The 16,632-nt window shown below is 45.2% G+C and overlaps 2 protein-coding genes across 3 annotated transcripts in view; one reads left to right on the top strand and one right to left on the bottom strand.

Moving 5' to 3' along the window:
- LOC107225992 (protein tiptop) overlaps window positions 1-6,039 on the bottom strand; it is a 117,649-nt gene extending 111,610 nt beyond the window's left edge. The window contains exon 1 of the mRNA XM_046730398.1: window positions 5,847-6,039. The gene's annotated coding sequence lies outside the window, so the exon portion shown is untranslated. The remainder of the gene's footprint in view (window positions 1-5,846) is intronic.
- The window catches only part of LOC107225959 (zinc finger protein 91), a 48,659-nt gene continuing 32,845 nt past the window's right edge, over window positions 819-16,632 (top strand). For both annotated transcript variants that reach the window (XM_046730401.1, XM_046730402.1), the window contains exon 1: window positions 819-1,138. The gene's annotated coding sequence lies outside the window, so the exon portion shown is untranslated. The remainder of the gene's footprint in view (window positions 1,139-16,632) is intronic.

The raw sequence follows: 16,632 nt of genomic DNA on the forward strand, positions 1-16,632 counted from the left end.
CTCGCGCGTCGCGTTCATACCAAAGCAGCAGCGCCGAGGAAAGGAGCGGAGAAGAGAGTAGCGGCGAGGAGAGGAGAGGAGAGGAGAGGAGAGGAGAGGAGAGAGCGGAGCCGAGGAGGAACTGCCGCGGTTCCCGGGAGGAGCGGCGGGCCGAGCTTGCCTGCTTCGTTGAGTGAGCAGATTGAGTACTGCTGCCGAACGTTGCCGCCGTCGCCGTCGACGTTGCCCGCTTTGCCCGCGTCTCGCGTCCGTCCGTCCGTTCGTTCGTTCGTTCGTCCGTCTCTCCGTTCCGTCCGTGTTTGGTGGGCGGGGGGGGGGGAGGAAGGCTTCCTCGTGTTCGTGAGTAGGAGGGCGACTTATCCAGGCGCGGGCGCAATCGCCAGCCACTCGCCGAACGTCGCCGTCAGCAGATGCCGGTGCGAAACGCGAACGTCGTCGGCCCCGCAAACTCGGCCGGATCGTCGCGCGAATCATAAAGCTAGCGATTACCTGTAATACTTGTAGGCGATGCGATCCGCTACGATGAAAAAGAAAATTAATACTCAGCCTGAATTCGCACGGAAAAGGACGCAATGCCGTAGGTTTCGACGAGCTTGCGCTGATTGCATAATGTTTACGTAGCTTCCCCCTCCCCCCCACCCCTAGGCCCCGTGATCCGTTTTTCATCCTTTTATATTCTCATCGCTCTCAATTACTCGCGAATTACTCTCTCGTGCGAGAGAAGGAGAGAGAAGCAGGGCCTGGAGGGGGAGGGGAGGGGGCGAATTGTAACGATATGAAAAATAATTGCAACGTTCGGTAATGCGGACTGGCGATGCGGCTGGTTGACGATTCAGAAGGAACTCCATGAAGGCGAAGCGTGTTTGGAAGGAGGCGGGGCGCGTTTCCCCCTCGCTCTCTGCCGCTGCGGAACGCGATGTGTGAGAGAGAGAGAGAAGAGAGAGAGAGAGAGAAGAGAGAGAGAGAGAGAGAGAGTGAGCGTCAAGAGGACGGAGAGGGAAGCTATAGCGACGCCTGCTCCGCCAGGGTGTCGGTGGCTGACGGAGGTACTAAACAGTGAAGTTGATTTTTGATACCAGTGAGTTTCTCAGTGGTTTTATCAAGATCGACTGTACAGGGGTAGTTTCAACAGCAAACGGTGAGTAGCCTTACTCTGTACAGACAGCGGGAGTTCCTCAAAAGTTCGCAAACGGTTCGGCGTTCGTCCGAGAGTCTAGAAATTACGTTTAAACCCGACATAACCTCAAAACAGTCGGGACTATCGCTCGGCGTTGGAGAAACGGCGCGAAAACTCGACTCTTAGAATTTGACTTCGCCGCGTGTCGGCTCGTCGGGCTTTCGCGAAACACCGCGTGACTCTCGTTTCACGCGCGGCGTCGCGTCTCTCGGATTTTCCCTTGGCGTGAGTGTTTGTTTGTTGTTATCCGTCGCGACTCGCCGCCCGGCCGCCTGGCGGCGCTACGAGGCGACTGGGCCGCCAGGCTCCGCCCCCCAAAGGGTTGGTAGGCGGCGTCTCTTTGATCTATAGCGTCATAGAGTACCCCCACTACCCGGCTACGGGGGACGAACGCGTCACGTGACCAAGGCCCCGCCCCCAATCGCCGAGCTGACGCGCGCAGAGTTCGACTCGCCGCACACACCGCGCTACTTGTTTATGTCCTGTCGCCGTGTCTCTATCTAGTCCACTCCACCTCACGCTGCACATACTCAGCACGCTCTCTCGACTCCGTCTCTCCGTCATCCCCGCGTCTCCGGTTATTCTCGACATACACATAATATGTATATGTATATATATACATATATGAATATGTATACACACACACACGCGCGCTTATGCGCGTGATTAATACCCGCATTGTGACTCGAAGATCGGCGTTCTGACGTTTTTTTCCTCGTTTTTGGTGACGCGAACAACAGACTCCAACCCCTGTACTCCCGGTGTTCGAATCACGCCCGAGCTCTTCGTTCTCGTTGCGCGACCGCGGGTTCGGCATTTTTTAAAGCCAAGTTACTTGTTCACGCCGATTTTTCGAAATTCGCGATCGGACTGCGGTGCACGGATGGTGATTTTTTTCGATTTGAGAATTGTAACGAGGGGACGAAATGCAGGCGCGTTTCAACTGTGACACTCGCAGGATTTTCTAATTTATAATAACGTGCACGTCGGACGATATTGAGATGGATACAGAACCGGCAAATTTTCGTAAAAAGTTGCAGTATTGCTACTCGCAAGAAGAAAATATCCGTAAATCATTGACGTTTTAAAATTTCTTTACAATTTGTAAACGAAAGTCAACTCGGTTTAGAAAGATCATGAGTGGATAATTTGAAGCCGAATTTTTATTTTAGCGGAAAGTGATTATATTCAATCTTTTACTGCTATAGTCCGCGATTTATGCAGTGAACATACAAACGGTAAAATTGACCAGAAGAAAATAAGCGTTTTTTTCTCTATGACGCCAGACCATATTTGAAATAGATTTTAATTTTTTGCAACAGTTTAAACTATTGGTATAGTCCATAGCAGCTCCAGTAATAGCATTTTTTTTTAAATATATTGATCATGCAATCAACTCTTATATACGCTATATGAGTAATTGGACAAAAAATTTTATTCCGTAATAAGCGCGCTCGAAGTTGCATCGGTGCGCTATTTGTGACGCAGGTATAATTTGATTCTTTTTATGACGCATGAATATTATATCTATCTGCCTTCTACAGTTTTTCACAAACCCGTTTCTGTATAAATCTAGTCTATTCTACACAAATTGAAAAAATAAAATAGCGCATCATCCAATCTGGTAGATCGTAGGCTGATAGGAGTACAAAAATTTCTTGATTCATATATTTAATTGCTTGATGCAGATTTGGTCAACATTTCAATACACATGTATCATCCGTCGACCGAATTTTATATCGTCCCAGCAGCGGCTAGCGGCTAGATCGACTAGAAAAATCTAGTCTTGTGATGTAACCGCCGGGAGATCACTTATAGTTTTACGATTACATGCACCAAAAAATTAATGACATATGATCAATGTCGAACATGAAATTTACGCTCGTATGATACAAGTAAAAAAATAGATACAACCATTACTTACCGCGATTTTACTGCCGGTATGTCTGCATGCCCGATTTTACACCCGTATCATCCTTGAAGTGTACGAAGACTACTTTACAGGGACAAACGTCGATTTATTTATTTATACATAATATACGGATATTGTACGTCAAATGTGCGCCAACACCAATATCTCTGCACATTACAGATATGATAATGAATAATTAATTTGGACGCGCGTATAACAGCAGCAAACGATCCGCGGCAACTAAGCTTACAACTTGTAGGGTATATTATACAGTATCGGCGTGTCTAGATCGACTATAAAAGTTGATATGTTATTGCGTTAATTGGCCTCGGGGGTATTACACGTATATTTATGATATACGCACACGTATGCAGGCTTGGTTAACCTGTCAATCGAAATGCCATGCTAATTTACCGTCTTGTTTTGACCGCGAGCGCAAATTATTTCTGTCGTCACGATGCTGATACGTACGAGCACTTTTAACCTGCCATTGCAGCAGTTATCCTGCGACTTACGTTTCTCACCGTAGTATATGCCGGAACATAGACGCGCTAGATTATATTTTTAACCTGCGCAGGTACGCCGCACGTAACATGCACATGCTTTTTCTACATTTGTCAATACTTGATACATACCTAACCTGCCATAAATGCTTGTTGCATAAAATTTCTCTCGTCTATACAGAATTATTATTTGCTTAGACGTTATTTTTCGATATTTATTTTTTTGATAATTAATTAACAGGTACATGCGTGCAATCGTAATTACACTTGTACACATCCTATTAATGTAATACATCGGGATAACGGTCGTTTAGGTATATCATAAAGCAGTGTACCGGTAATAAAATAGAAAAAGTTTATGCGATCCGTGTTTATAGTACCAGTTGAGTTATAGACAGATAAATTGATCGAATTACTACTACTGTGCGCTGCAGTATTAACCTCCTAACTATCGGTGACACACATATGATGGGTCATTTGGAAAAAAAAAAACATTCTTTTACTGCATCGATTTGACTGTAATTTGGTAAATTGTCGTTTTTGAGTTCGCTGAATTACAGTACGAATCTGTGAAATTATTTTTCCACTACGAAAGCGACACAAAAATTTCACTGCAGCCTGACTGCAAAGGGATTCACCGTTGAGTCTCAAGTTTGCGCAAATCATCGACGCGATCCGAGCTCTGCAGCCGCGAATCTCGCCAGTAAGATTTCTACTCTAAACCTTATATTATACCTCTCCCGGTGTACGAAAAGGAATGAAAAGTCCCGCATTGATCGTCCGTCCCCCTGAATTCTGACGCATAAGAATACTCTCCGCATACGTGTATAGGTATCACCTTATCCCACACACGCGCTTATAGCTCAGACACCGGCTCTGCTGTATCCTCAGCCAAAAATCGTATACCTTATACATTATAACCCAGCTTCGTGCTCTTTAACATCACGATGCAAAGTTCAAGTCCAACGCGATGTTCATATATGATTTCCACTCGTTCTTACGGGTGGTTTAATTTAGGCCAGTGCTGTATCATCTGGTCCACGTATGTGTGCGAGTGTAGAATTTGGCTGGAAAAACTTTGGGCTGATAAAGAAAAAAAAGAAAATATTACACTAGAATTGATTTTCCTATCTTGAGTGTCTTTGCAATATTGAAATAAGCAGGTAATTCACTTTTGAATTTTTTCTCGATACATATTCCCACAATATATTTAAACTTTCTCATCGACGTGACTTTGGACGGTTCTCAAACTTGGAATAACTGCTTTGTAAACTTGAAAAGTTTCAGAATTTTAGCCAATCATACGAACCTTACTGTGAAAAAATAGTTTGAATCCCGATTAGATCAAAGAACTGAAGGAGATCCGTTTTAATTCTTACTGTTTTTTTTTTTTTTTTTTTAATATCTTTCGAGTGCTAAAAAATTTAACCGAATATACGGTAAGTACACATTGACGGTGCGAAATTCTGCTTTTTCCGATATTCTGCAAGTGACTCATGACCAGCCGAATGGTGGCTGTATTACGTACGAATAAAGACAATATTTCGAAGAGAGCTGTGCAGTAGCTTCGTGTGGGCCGCTTGAACTTGATGCAATATCTCGTAACTCGCTTTTACACCCACGAAAACAAGCTTACAGGCATACCGATACCGTACCTGGGAGCATGAAGATTACGAAGATGGTTCCAGCTACCCTTGACACGAACCGAGGACGATTTCTACCCACTAACCACAGTAATCTTTGCACGAATATGAATTTAAAAAGTGAATACATTTTTTTAAATTTCATCACTACACGTCGATTGGCGAATCCTTGCACAAACGCATAAAAGCACTGCGATAAACGTCGAGATATGTACGTGGCGTATGACCATGTGAATTTGAGGTATAATTTTTCAGCATCCAAAATACAACCGAAGGTCTCCAGAAGCCGCGAGTAAATGAGGAATTTTCCTCGCCGTTCGAAGTTGTCTGTTCAACAACCTACATAGCGAGAAAACAGAGCCACTGTGCCCAAGATGCGCAGCAACTCAACGTGCCGCAGGTACGAAGTTCGGGGCAGTAAAACGATTCGACGGTCATTTCAAAATCTGCAAGGCTCCGAGATTTTGCGAATGTCCCGAAAGCGTCCCCGTTGCGCAACAATTGAATTTACAATGCGGGTCAGAGCGCAGAAGAAGACCCTCGGCTGTGACGGTGCAGCACGTGGTAACGGAACTAACCTGCTCTTGGGTAGATATATTATGGTTAGGTACCGGTCATGCGGCCGATCCTTATTGCAGCTAGCGAGTCCGAGCGTCCACCTCACACGTCCGTGTCTCCGGGTGAAATGTAAGTTGAGGTCATAAAATGAAATATGACGTGGATACTTTCGTCCGTTATCAAAGAGGGACGAGTTCTCTCCGCAGACTGCACCGACACCGCTTTACCGATCACTCATGCGACTAGAAAATCACACTGACGACAGTGTCGCGGTATTTCTGCTCGGTATGATCGACCGTTACACCCATACTGCCTCGGCTAATCGTAATAGCTGTAAGATAGCTTCGTGCATTCGATCTGTATCCGTGTATTTCGCGAACAGCTTCTTCTACGAAGTCTGAGCTCAGGTGAGGAAAAAAGTTGCCAGTGGCAGAACCGGTAACCTTGCGCGTTAATGAAGATATTTAAACTTGAATGTCGTATAAATTATTTCAGTTAGGCGATAATTCCCATTCCAAGGTACAGTTGTCGTAACTATTTTTTTCAATAATAGGTAAACGACGCGAAGTGCGAACGCCAGCGATGCCTGTGCCATTACTATTTTACACGCCAACTTCAACATCGGAAGGCTATATTGAGATCCAATTTTCAAAATTCGCAGACAAATTCTAATATTCGTGAAACGTGTTTCACACGATATACAATTAGTCGAAATTGCGCAGCTTCCTATTCCTTATACGTGTGTCAGATTTTTGATTTGTAACCTTCGGGCTGACGTCAGAGGGCAAAACAGAAAAATGATAGGCTGACTCGCGCCGCCGATGTAACTATAACTCCACACGTCCGCAGAGGAATATTTCGAGTCAGAAGAACGATTTGATGTACGAGCCGAGCCCGGCAGAGGCACATCCACGGTCGGATCCACGTTGTACCGATCATTGCGGTTGTAAATCGTAGTGACATCACTGCCACAGGCGACAATGACGCGATGTTGTCAAACGGCGATTAAATTAATTTCATAGTTTTTCGTTCGGCGAGAGTGACGTATCGCAGTTAGACACCTACTTACGCTATACGGGGACTCGAACGAGCGGCTTCGTCGTATCGACGACTACGACGAAGTGTAATAATCGCCGGTACCGAAACCCGTTTTGAGCAATTTCGCGTCTTGTTTACTCGTTGGCTAATTGAAATTAGTCGAGATCGTGATTAACCGCGGCTTAGGCAGGCACCCACCCACGCCATACGTGTATGTTTGACTCAACGATGGTTAGCCCTGGTACGCCTTAGGTATAATACACGCGTGGGTAGGCACGCTTGAGATATAAGGTGCTTTCCAACACCGTCGCAGCCTTACCTAATTGTTTAGAAAGCCGGGTAATTATACGCGCGTAAATGCTTTTCTACACGCCATTCGGCAGTACTTTAAACGCGTAATAAACATTACCTTATACGTGTTTAACGTTATATACGGACATTGAAATTTTATTGCCGGGTTTCGGTGTAGCAACGACAAAATTTCCTTAATGTAAGACGTAGCCACTCTACGGGGGTAGTTGTAACGTGTAGAATGGTGTTTGCTCCGTCCGCGGGGACGCGGGGAGTGAAATTCGAACGTGCCTTCGTTGGAAACCGAGAAAGCAGTGACACGACTCTGTGATAGCTGGATCTGTTTTTTGAAACGATGACGAGCGGTCGGAAATGAGACACGCTTAACGCGAGTGGGAACGATTTATGGTAATTCTTGTGTCCAAAGTGTGCAGTTTCGTTTCGCACAACGAAAGGTATTCCGCGAAAAGATTCTGCAGTGAGAGTTCTTTCGGGATTGCTTCGTCTGAGAAACTTGAACCGGTATTATAAACAGCGACGTTTTTTACTTCCTAAATGATGTACGCCTTGGAATAAGTCAAGGCTGACGAGGAGCGTGATGAATAAATTATAAATCGACAAAATGATGAGGTTACGCCGTAAGGCCGTATTTCGTGTATTTAACGATTAAGGCTGCGTAATAAACTCGAACGGGAACGAAAAAATTTCAATAAATTACAGAATTTTGGTTATTTGTGGAATACGGTTTCGTATAACGAATCACTAATTAAGGTCAGGTGTACCATAATCCGACCCCAACTTAAATTCATTTCCCTTGAAATATCTTCGGAAAACTGTCTAGCTTATAGAAAAAATCATATCAAAATCACGTACCTTCTTAAATGTGGCGTTGAGGAAACAAATGCTAATCGCCGAATGGATTTTTTGTAAGCTCAACAAAAATTGCCGCAACAGAATACGGGGTCCGTAACGATTCCCCGATGAACCCAATCTTGACAGTGTTCGGGTGAAGACTTTTGCTTCCGAACGATTCAGAGGTCGATATCTGTTACAAGCAATTCGGAATTATCGAAGCCTCGTCACGGACCGTTATAGGCATAACTATATTTATGGAAGGAGAAAAGTGGGTGGAAAGGGGATCGTCGGCTGCGACGATAATTAGCGTAATAGACGGCGATCGAAAAAGTCCCATGGATCCCTGTAGTACGGGATATAACATCCGAAGGGGAGGGTTTATCGCGCAACGAAATTGGTTTAAGACGTTTTAAAGTCGCGTTAAGCCGCCGAAGGGAGGATCGGCAGATGTCGATCTTCCATTTTCGTCGATTCCTGCCATTCCCAGCTACACCCATACTCGGACAAACCGCCACCGCTGCACTGCCATGCCAGACGAAAACGACGGGGGCCTGTCGAGTCTTCCTCACGGTGTGTGCAGCCATCGCAGAACCCTCCCCGCATTATAGTACACTACCCAACGCCAGAAGTCCCTTTCTCTCTTTCTCTCTTTCTCTCTTTCTCTCTTTCTCTCTTCGTCTCGCCCCCTCTCGTGAAAGGGAAAGATGGCGGAGTCAGATGGAAGCAGAGTTCGACTCCGTCAGCCCTGCAGCGCCCCGCGTCCGTCCGGTGTCCCTAAAAAATTCACCATGGCCGCAAGTTCGAGGGCCCGTCGCGCGGCTCCTTACCTCATAATTATTTAATTCGACGAGCAGCATCTTACGTGCGCGCTACCGCAACTCGCGGTCATAATTCCGAAAATAGTTCGCCGCGGCTGTGGATGGAAGATTACCGGTGTGCTCCTCGGGCATTGAGTGTCGGTCAACGATCAGAGCGTTATATATAATTCTTCATGCCCCGAGAGTTGTTTGGAAGCGGTGGCGCCATGCTATCCTGACGTCGAAGAGAGGCAGACGGACCCCCGCAGACCTTGACGTCCCGGCTTCGGGGATATATATTACACTTATATAGTATATTTTCATAATTAATATTATTATATATACACGTCGGGTCCGTTGAAATATTCCCCGGCCTATCGAGTCGGGATGGGTTTACGCGGCGTGCGTGGATATCCGACAGAATCTTCGACGCGGGCCGAAAGAGCCGATCCGTCCCAACGTATTCGAGCATATTCCGCGATTCGTGTAATAACCTATTCCGGAAACGCGAAAAGAGATCGTCGCTTAGCCAGGTCGTAAGTATCGCCGAACCGGCCCGTAACTCGATCCGGCAGTCGTATGTAATCTCGCGCTCGCCTTTTCAAACCCACGTTTCGGGCCGCCCGAGCTTTTTCACCAACGAATTCACCGACGTCGGGTATATCGGCTCGATGCCGATGTACGTAGGTACCTACCGTGGTATCCTATCTCATACGGAATATCCCGCCGAGATGCTCGATGCCTTCGGTTATTCGCCGCTTTTTCACCCGTCTCGGTGAATTATAAACAAAGCTCTCTTACCTCCGCTCGCCCGAACTTATTTCACAAGTCGACCGTAAGTTTCCGCTTTCATTGCCCGCTTCTCGTGTTATATGTATAACCCGTGCGTGCGATAACGAACGGATAAGGAAAGGATGCACTGTAGAGAAATCACGATGATCGCTTTTGTCACAATTGCTAGTAAGACGTCGGTTCGAGGTAAATTATTTATACGGTTTTTTTTTTCGCCTGAAAATACGGCCTGTACTCGTATAATTACGGTTTCGTTTTTATTCGCAAAAACTTGGACTCGCCATTCTTAGGCGGACAATTTATGGATTCATTAATTACAATACCTAATCGAAGGGTAGAATTTAAATCCGACGTATAAACTTCGATCTGCGATTGTCCGATGCGTACGTGCATTTGAAGTTCGCAACCGCGTGACAGAAATCGATTTTTTCTGGTTATTAACGCAAAGGAGTGAGAATTTTGTATCGGAATTGGAATGATAATGCGAACCGAGTGATTTATCGGTAAGATATGCGCGGGCATCCGGCTTAATTGGTCAAAAGTCGAGTCACGGTTTAACCCGTCACAAACATGCGCGCATCTCTCTTTTTCTGTCCTGTCTCAGTCCGAGTCGTATCCACAAAACGGCGGTATCATAAAAATTTTATACGTACACGCACGGACCGACCACGTGTGCTCTGCGAGTCTTTCTCAGAGGCGAAGACCAAAGTTACCGGCTTTCTACGACCGGCTAATTTATTGCCCAAATATAAGTACGTTAACCTTCGAATTCTGAATAATTTGATATGGATATCCACGTGGGAGTTCCAATTAGCACTGCCGGTGGACTCGCGGTGGTAATGCCCGTGTTGTGTGAGGGATTATCGGTAATCAGGGTTTTTTTCCTCTTCGACAGTCGACGGGTTCCTCCCCCTTTTCCCCCCTTCTCTACCCCGTCCCGCGGACCCTTTCAGCTCGAGATCAGCGTACCTTGCAGTGTCCTCACGGTTCTGTCCCTCGATCCACTCCGAGAAACGAGGATCGTTCGACTCTCGTGTAATTCACCTGCGATGCGTGCAATTTACAACCATGCCCTCGTCCGATCTCCTCTAATATCCCTCGAACCTTGGATCCTGAGAAGCTGTTTCAGTTTCACTAACCTGGATGAATTCGACTCGCTTATATCTTACTCGAGTCCAACCATTGTTCCGCACTTTCCAATTTCCCGAAACGAAAGTCTTGCAAAGGACGCGATGCGACGAGGTCAACTAATACCGTATACGAAAGGTTCCCAAAGATCCTCACATAATCGACGACTTGAGAAACTTTTCAGGGACTGTTATCGTCGTATCTACACCAGTCGGAGATATTCGCGTGCGGGAATTAGCGGATGAACGATGCTTGACGGTCGAGTTTCTCCGGTAATACCGAGTTTATACGCTAGCTTCGTTACACTGGAAAGTTCACACTGTTATAGGAAGTTACAAGGCGGCCTATAACCACGCCAACTCATCATCCGTTCGCAAAGTGAAGTAGGTATACATATATATGTACACCCCGAGTGTTGCACACCTACGTTGTTATACGGGTAGAAACGTTGTACATTATATATAGGTGTGTAAGTTCATTGTGCTTTAATTGGGTGATTATTTAACCCCGGCTTACGGGATATATACCTACGTATACCACACGCGTCGAGATGTGTATACATATATATATATATAATTGCACAAGCGTGCAGGTGACGGCTCTTATTTTTTCTTTCCCTGCACTGCAGTTATACATGAACGGGACCCACGCAGTCTAAGTACTAAATTACGCCAGGTCTCTATGAGCACCTCACCCGGATATTATACGTCTAGCCCTGAAGGATCGCAGACGCGCCGACTCTGCACACCAAAAATCGAATACCCACGTCGACCGTGTAATGTTTGTTTTACCAGGAGCGGAAAAATTTATATATCGGATACAGAAGTCTTTTTTCGTTTCCGTTTTTTTTTTCATTTTTTTTTTTTTTTTTATTTCAACTTCTCCGACGTTCCACCGAAAAGAGTTCAGGGTATAAAAAGAACCGGCGAAACTTCGACTAAACAGATAACATTCTAAATCTTGGGGTAAATGAGCCTCGAGCGATGAAACGTATTAATTATGGCCCGACTCGCTACATCCTCGCACACATCTGCAGAGATCAGTTCACCCAGTACGGGTATCGGTGAATTAAAAATATTCCTACGATTGTACAAGAGTTCATTAAACGTTCCGTTTATTCATTTATTTAAAGACCGGAAGATACACACATTTACATTTTATATTTATGAATATATTTCTAAAAAATCGACTCATCAGTCTCGACTTACGATTGTATTGACAGACATATGCGTACGTTTTTCTCACGGAAAATGCTTGAAGAAAATCGTTCGGTTAAATCTTTTATCTTGAAGAGTTTCCGTGGTTTTCGCAGATTGACTCGAAACACTCGGGTTTGAAAAAAGACTCGACCGCTTGATCCAGCCGTTCGTATGACAGGAACAAAAAAGGTGCACGGATATCGCATTGTTTCCACTTTCTTGGCACGTAGGACCTTTTCACGCCTCGTAGTCCCGAGTTCGTTTTACCAAAGTCCCTCGGCGCGATATCGCCGCACTTCTGCTACACCGGTAGTCCGATGGTCATAATCTCTGCACAGACTGCCAGTCCTTAATGGTTTATGGACGGTATAAACCTGGAAAGAAACGGTTTCATTGACGCCCTTAATGTACGGTATAATATTACGGATTCCCTCCGATAGAAAACAATAGAGAAAATAATAAATTTATGAGGTGAATAAAATCAGAATTTCCGTCTGAATACTAAATTCGCAACACTTGTCCGGTGAACAGAAATTCGTTAAATATTACCAACTCAAGTAAAAAATAAACTCCACGTAGAAGTAGTTGAAAAATATTAAAAGCTTTGAAAGTCTCTGACGAATTTGAACGGAAACTGACTTTGCGCTTAGTCTATGCAACAATTAAAGTGAAGATTATGAATATCAACCAAAACAAAGTCCCACTAAAACCTTTCCAAACATCTGTCATTTTAATTTTTCAATAACGTTGCCCTCGTGCTTACAGTTCCAGGAGCTCAGGTCCTTCGATCTCGTTTTTGAAGTGTATATTTCAGGGCTTGACACCGAATGACCGCGGAAGCCGCGTTAAGATTTCAGGAGATTTTTGCTTGTTTGCCTTGCCGCACGATGCTCAAAGCCGCGTTTCGCAGTTCCGGCACTGTTCGCCAGGCGGCGTTTCTGACCGCGCGAATAAGGGTATATGTGGAACTTGTTCGCGGCGGGAAGGAGGGAAAAATTCCTGAATACCCACGGCGCTAAGTCTCTGCTGCAAAGTACGCGCCGAAGTGCCGCACGGATCCGGTAAACATAATCTCGCACACTCCGTGCTCTTTTTCTTGCGCATCGTTACAGCCACCACATTGTGCACGAAATTTAGATTTGGAAAATGAAATTTGGATTCTGCCACGCGACTAATAGATGAAACAATAGTTTTATTAGATAAAGTTTGTTTTTGTAGATACCAGAACGATTAATCGGATTTTAAGAAAAATTACCTATATCCTCAAACATTTACTGCAAATGACAAATAATAAAACTTCAGGTTTGCATTTAAATCACTTTTGTTCGAAAATAATAATTAATAATACACTGCAAATGTAAAAAAAATTGATAAACAATGTCTAAAAATTGACATTTCTCGTACTTCTTCTGTTTTCGTATTGACTTGCTCGTATCAAGCCCCAAACGTAATCTCCCATCATGCTCTCATTATGCCGCCTCTTGTAACGTTAATAACAATAAGGCCCGTTACATCTTGGCGAAACGTTTTCCTCATTTTTTCCGAATAGGCGTCCACGTTAGCTATCAACAAAAAACTTCAAGACTTATTTATCAACGTAAGAAATATAAAAAGAAACTTTACAAGTAGTAAATAAAGGTTTTAGCTATTATCCGATGTATGGAATCGAAATTTATTTATCGCAATAGAAAATCAAGAAAGAAAATTTTTTTTCGTTGACCTGTGTTATTTCAGTACGCAAAGAATGATTATTGCGATTTATTGCGAACCGGCCAGTGCAAAATATATGTGAAAAACGCTATCGATCCCTGCAGGAGCCTTTCATTGTAATCATTGTCCGATTTTGCAGCAACCGCTGAATGGTTTATAACCTGATCTACGCTCCACCTGACCTCGAATTGTATTGATGACGATTAGAGCAAGGCGATTCCGAGTCGGAGAAATCGAGCGTCGTCACGCGATTCCGTCAAGCACAAGTTACTATACGCAGTGCTAAACCTCGGAGCTTTTTCTACCCACCTCCAGTTCTCGCGGGATCTGACATACATGTATACCTATATATTCCGAACTCTTCCCCGCCTTGCGAAACACGGTAAAGAGCACTCCGAATTAGTATCGTGAAGAAGAAAAAAAAGAAGGAGAACCAGCATCGTGAACATCAGTAATAGATGAGAAGATCAAAGCTTTACCCCCTGGGTTCGTGAATCCTGACGAATTTCGGGATGTGCAGAAATAGCAGAAAGAAAAACCGTAACGGCATACCTCTTTCAAACATTCCTTCAATCATTCGCCTTTCTCTATTGATTTCCTTTTCCTCTGGAAGCTCAATTTTCAAACTTTCGGCACATGTCCTAGCTTTTTTTTTATTTTCAAATAAAGGTTAGGAATTAATCCGCCTATGCCATCGGCAATATCGCGTATTGGATCGGGTATTTCTAATTTCTAAAATTGAACAATGAATGTCAAGTCCGAAATGTCGATCCTAACGAACCGCGACATTCAAGTGCCGAGAAAATCACGTCCAAGAGACGGGGTTGCTTTTGAAAGGAAAAAAGGACGAACGGCACCCTGCAGACGAAGACATCGGGACGTGTGCGACAGAGCCGTCCGGAGTTGAGCGGTGTAAGTGAGCGGCTAGACGACGACGACGACGACGAGTAGCTGGCATCTCGGGGATCGTCGAAGTTGTTCGGTTGTGTATCGCTAGGGGATGACGAGGCTGGGGGTGTTGGTGCGGAGTGCACAGCGTCGGTGAGAGAGCCTTTGGTCGGTAGTCCTGCACGGTATCGATCCCGCGTCTGCGGCAGATTGACACGTGTCATGGCCGCCCGCTCAGAGGGAGTCGGTCGGGAGGACATTAAGGTGCGTAATAGCCGGCAGGCCCAGCGCGCACAGCCGAGCGCGGCATCGATTAGACAGAAGCTCACCCACCCCCTCTTCTACCCTCTCATCGCCCCTCACACCGCCGGATGCAACTCCGGCCGAGAGAGCGAAGGGGTGCGGGGTGAGAATACGTGCGCCACCTACACCCTCACCCTTGCCCCGATAAGGGTGGAGGTGTACATTGGTCAGGGGGGAAATGAGAAGTGCCTGCATGTCCTCCTCGACCTGGCACACGCCGCCGGTCTAACGTCGTTAGAAACATTAACCGGAGCGGCTCGATATTCCGAGGATCTTACTTCGACTTCTTCCTCTTTCCGTTCCGCCGCCTGCCGAGCTGCACCTCGCGTTTATCGCATGTGACAATTCACGCAAGCGTCATTGCGCCAAGGAGAGTAAATTGTAAAAGGCTACTCGTGTTGATGTATATCCATTGGGTATCGTTCCTGATTAAAGGTATATCTTTATATCTTTGTCTCGGTATTCGATGAAACTCCCGCATACCATGTATGATGTCACCGTTCTTCGCCTCGCAAGTCGATCTTTATCATCGAACACTCGCGACGTGATAACGACCGCGGGTTAATTGAACGCTGCCGTTGAGCTATATTTTTGCAATTTGTAGCCTGAGGTCAAGGATCTCTGGTGTTACTCTGGTTCCTCGAAGTGGTGCCGGTCCCCGGTGGAAGTAGTTGGGCACTTGTCTCGTGTGCTTCGATTAATTCGTGGCATTCTTTGCCTACATGTGTACTATAATAGGCTGCGAACGAATGAAACTGAATATTTTTATAAAACTTGTGATTCCGGTTATTCAGACGACTACGGAAATTTTTTATTTCACCGGAGTTAGTTGAATCGATTCCCCTTCAAATTGCACGAAGCGATCGTACACGTAGAAAAAGAACTCCAGATGTCAGGTTGTCCCATTTGAAATGAAGAACCAATACGAAGGTATTTTTACAGAACGTTCATGATGCGGTTTCAAAGTTGAATTAGTGTCAGAACTGAGAAATTGGTTAAAAACGAGGTTTCTTTCTTCGATATCTATTCGTAGGGATGGATTTCTAGGCTCACTACTCTCGGTTAGAAAATAAAAGAAGAAGTTGTGTCTACTCTTTCTCTTGAACTGTGTGTTAGACCGGGAACTTTGAACACTGATATAATCGAGAGCTGGAGACAGGGTGTAAGGGGTGAAAGGTTGCTGACTGCCGGAGGCTCCTTCGTAGCGTCAGGCGTTTGGTAAAAATTCGAGAGAGAAAGATGGAAGGTGAACAAGAGAGAGAGAGAGAGACTTAAGAGGGTGAATTTATTTCCAGTTTTTCTCCGCTATCACGAAACTCCCGGCCAGTGTGCTCGTTCCTCTTGAAAGGATGTAAGTAGCGCTAGTCTGACGCATGTTTGCAGATTCGATCTACATCGCACTCCGGAGACGTTGTGCTTATGCGATTGTGAGCTTTTTATTTAGCGTATTTCGTGAGTCGAGCCGCATGCTTGCACAAAACAAATTCTTGTGCAACTTCAATGTGCATAGAATCGCTGAGGCTGACAGACAAGGAAAATGTCGTGTTATTGTTTCTGGTTCGATCATTTGTCCCTTAACCAGTTAAAGATCGGATTCTTCGATCCGCTATTTTCTTATCAACGCGGTATATCCTTCTTTCGAATTGACAGCGTGACGGAGACATTCAAAGACGGCTGGGTGGGGCTTAAGAATGATAGATACCGAGCAATCCACGGATTACCTACCAAGCAACGCTACTACGTTGCTGCAGCTGCAGACGTAAATTGAATAGCAAAAAAAGGGAGCGACGGTTGAAATACCAATGCGTGGCATACGGACGGAGCTATAAGGCGGATGG

This window comes from Neodiprion lecontei, chromosome 2 (genome assembly GCF_021901455.1).
Source record: "Neodiprion lecontei isolate iyNeoLeco1 chromosome 2, iyNeoLeco1.1, whole genome shotgun sequence".
Taxonomy (NCBI): Eukaryota; Metazoa; Arthropoda; class Insecta; order Hymenoptera; family Diprionidae; genus Neodiprion; species Neodiprion lecontei.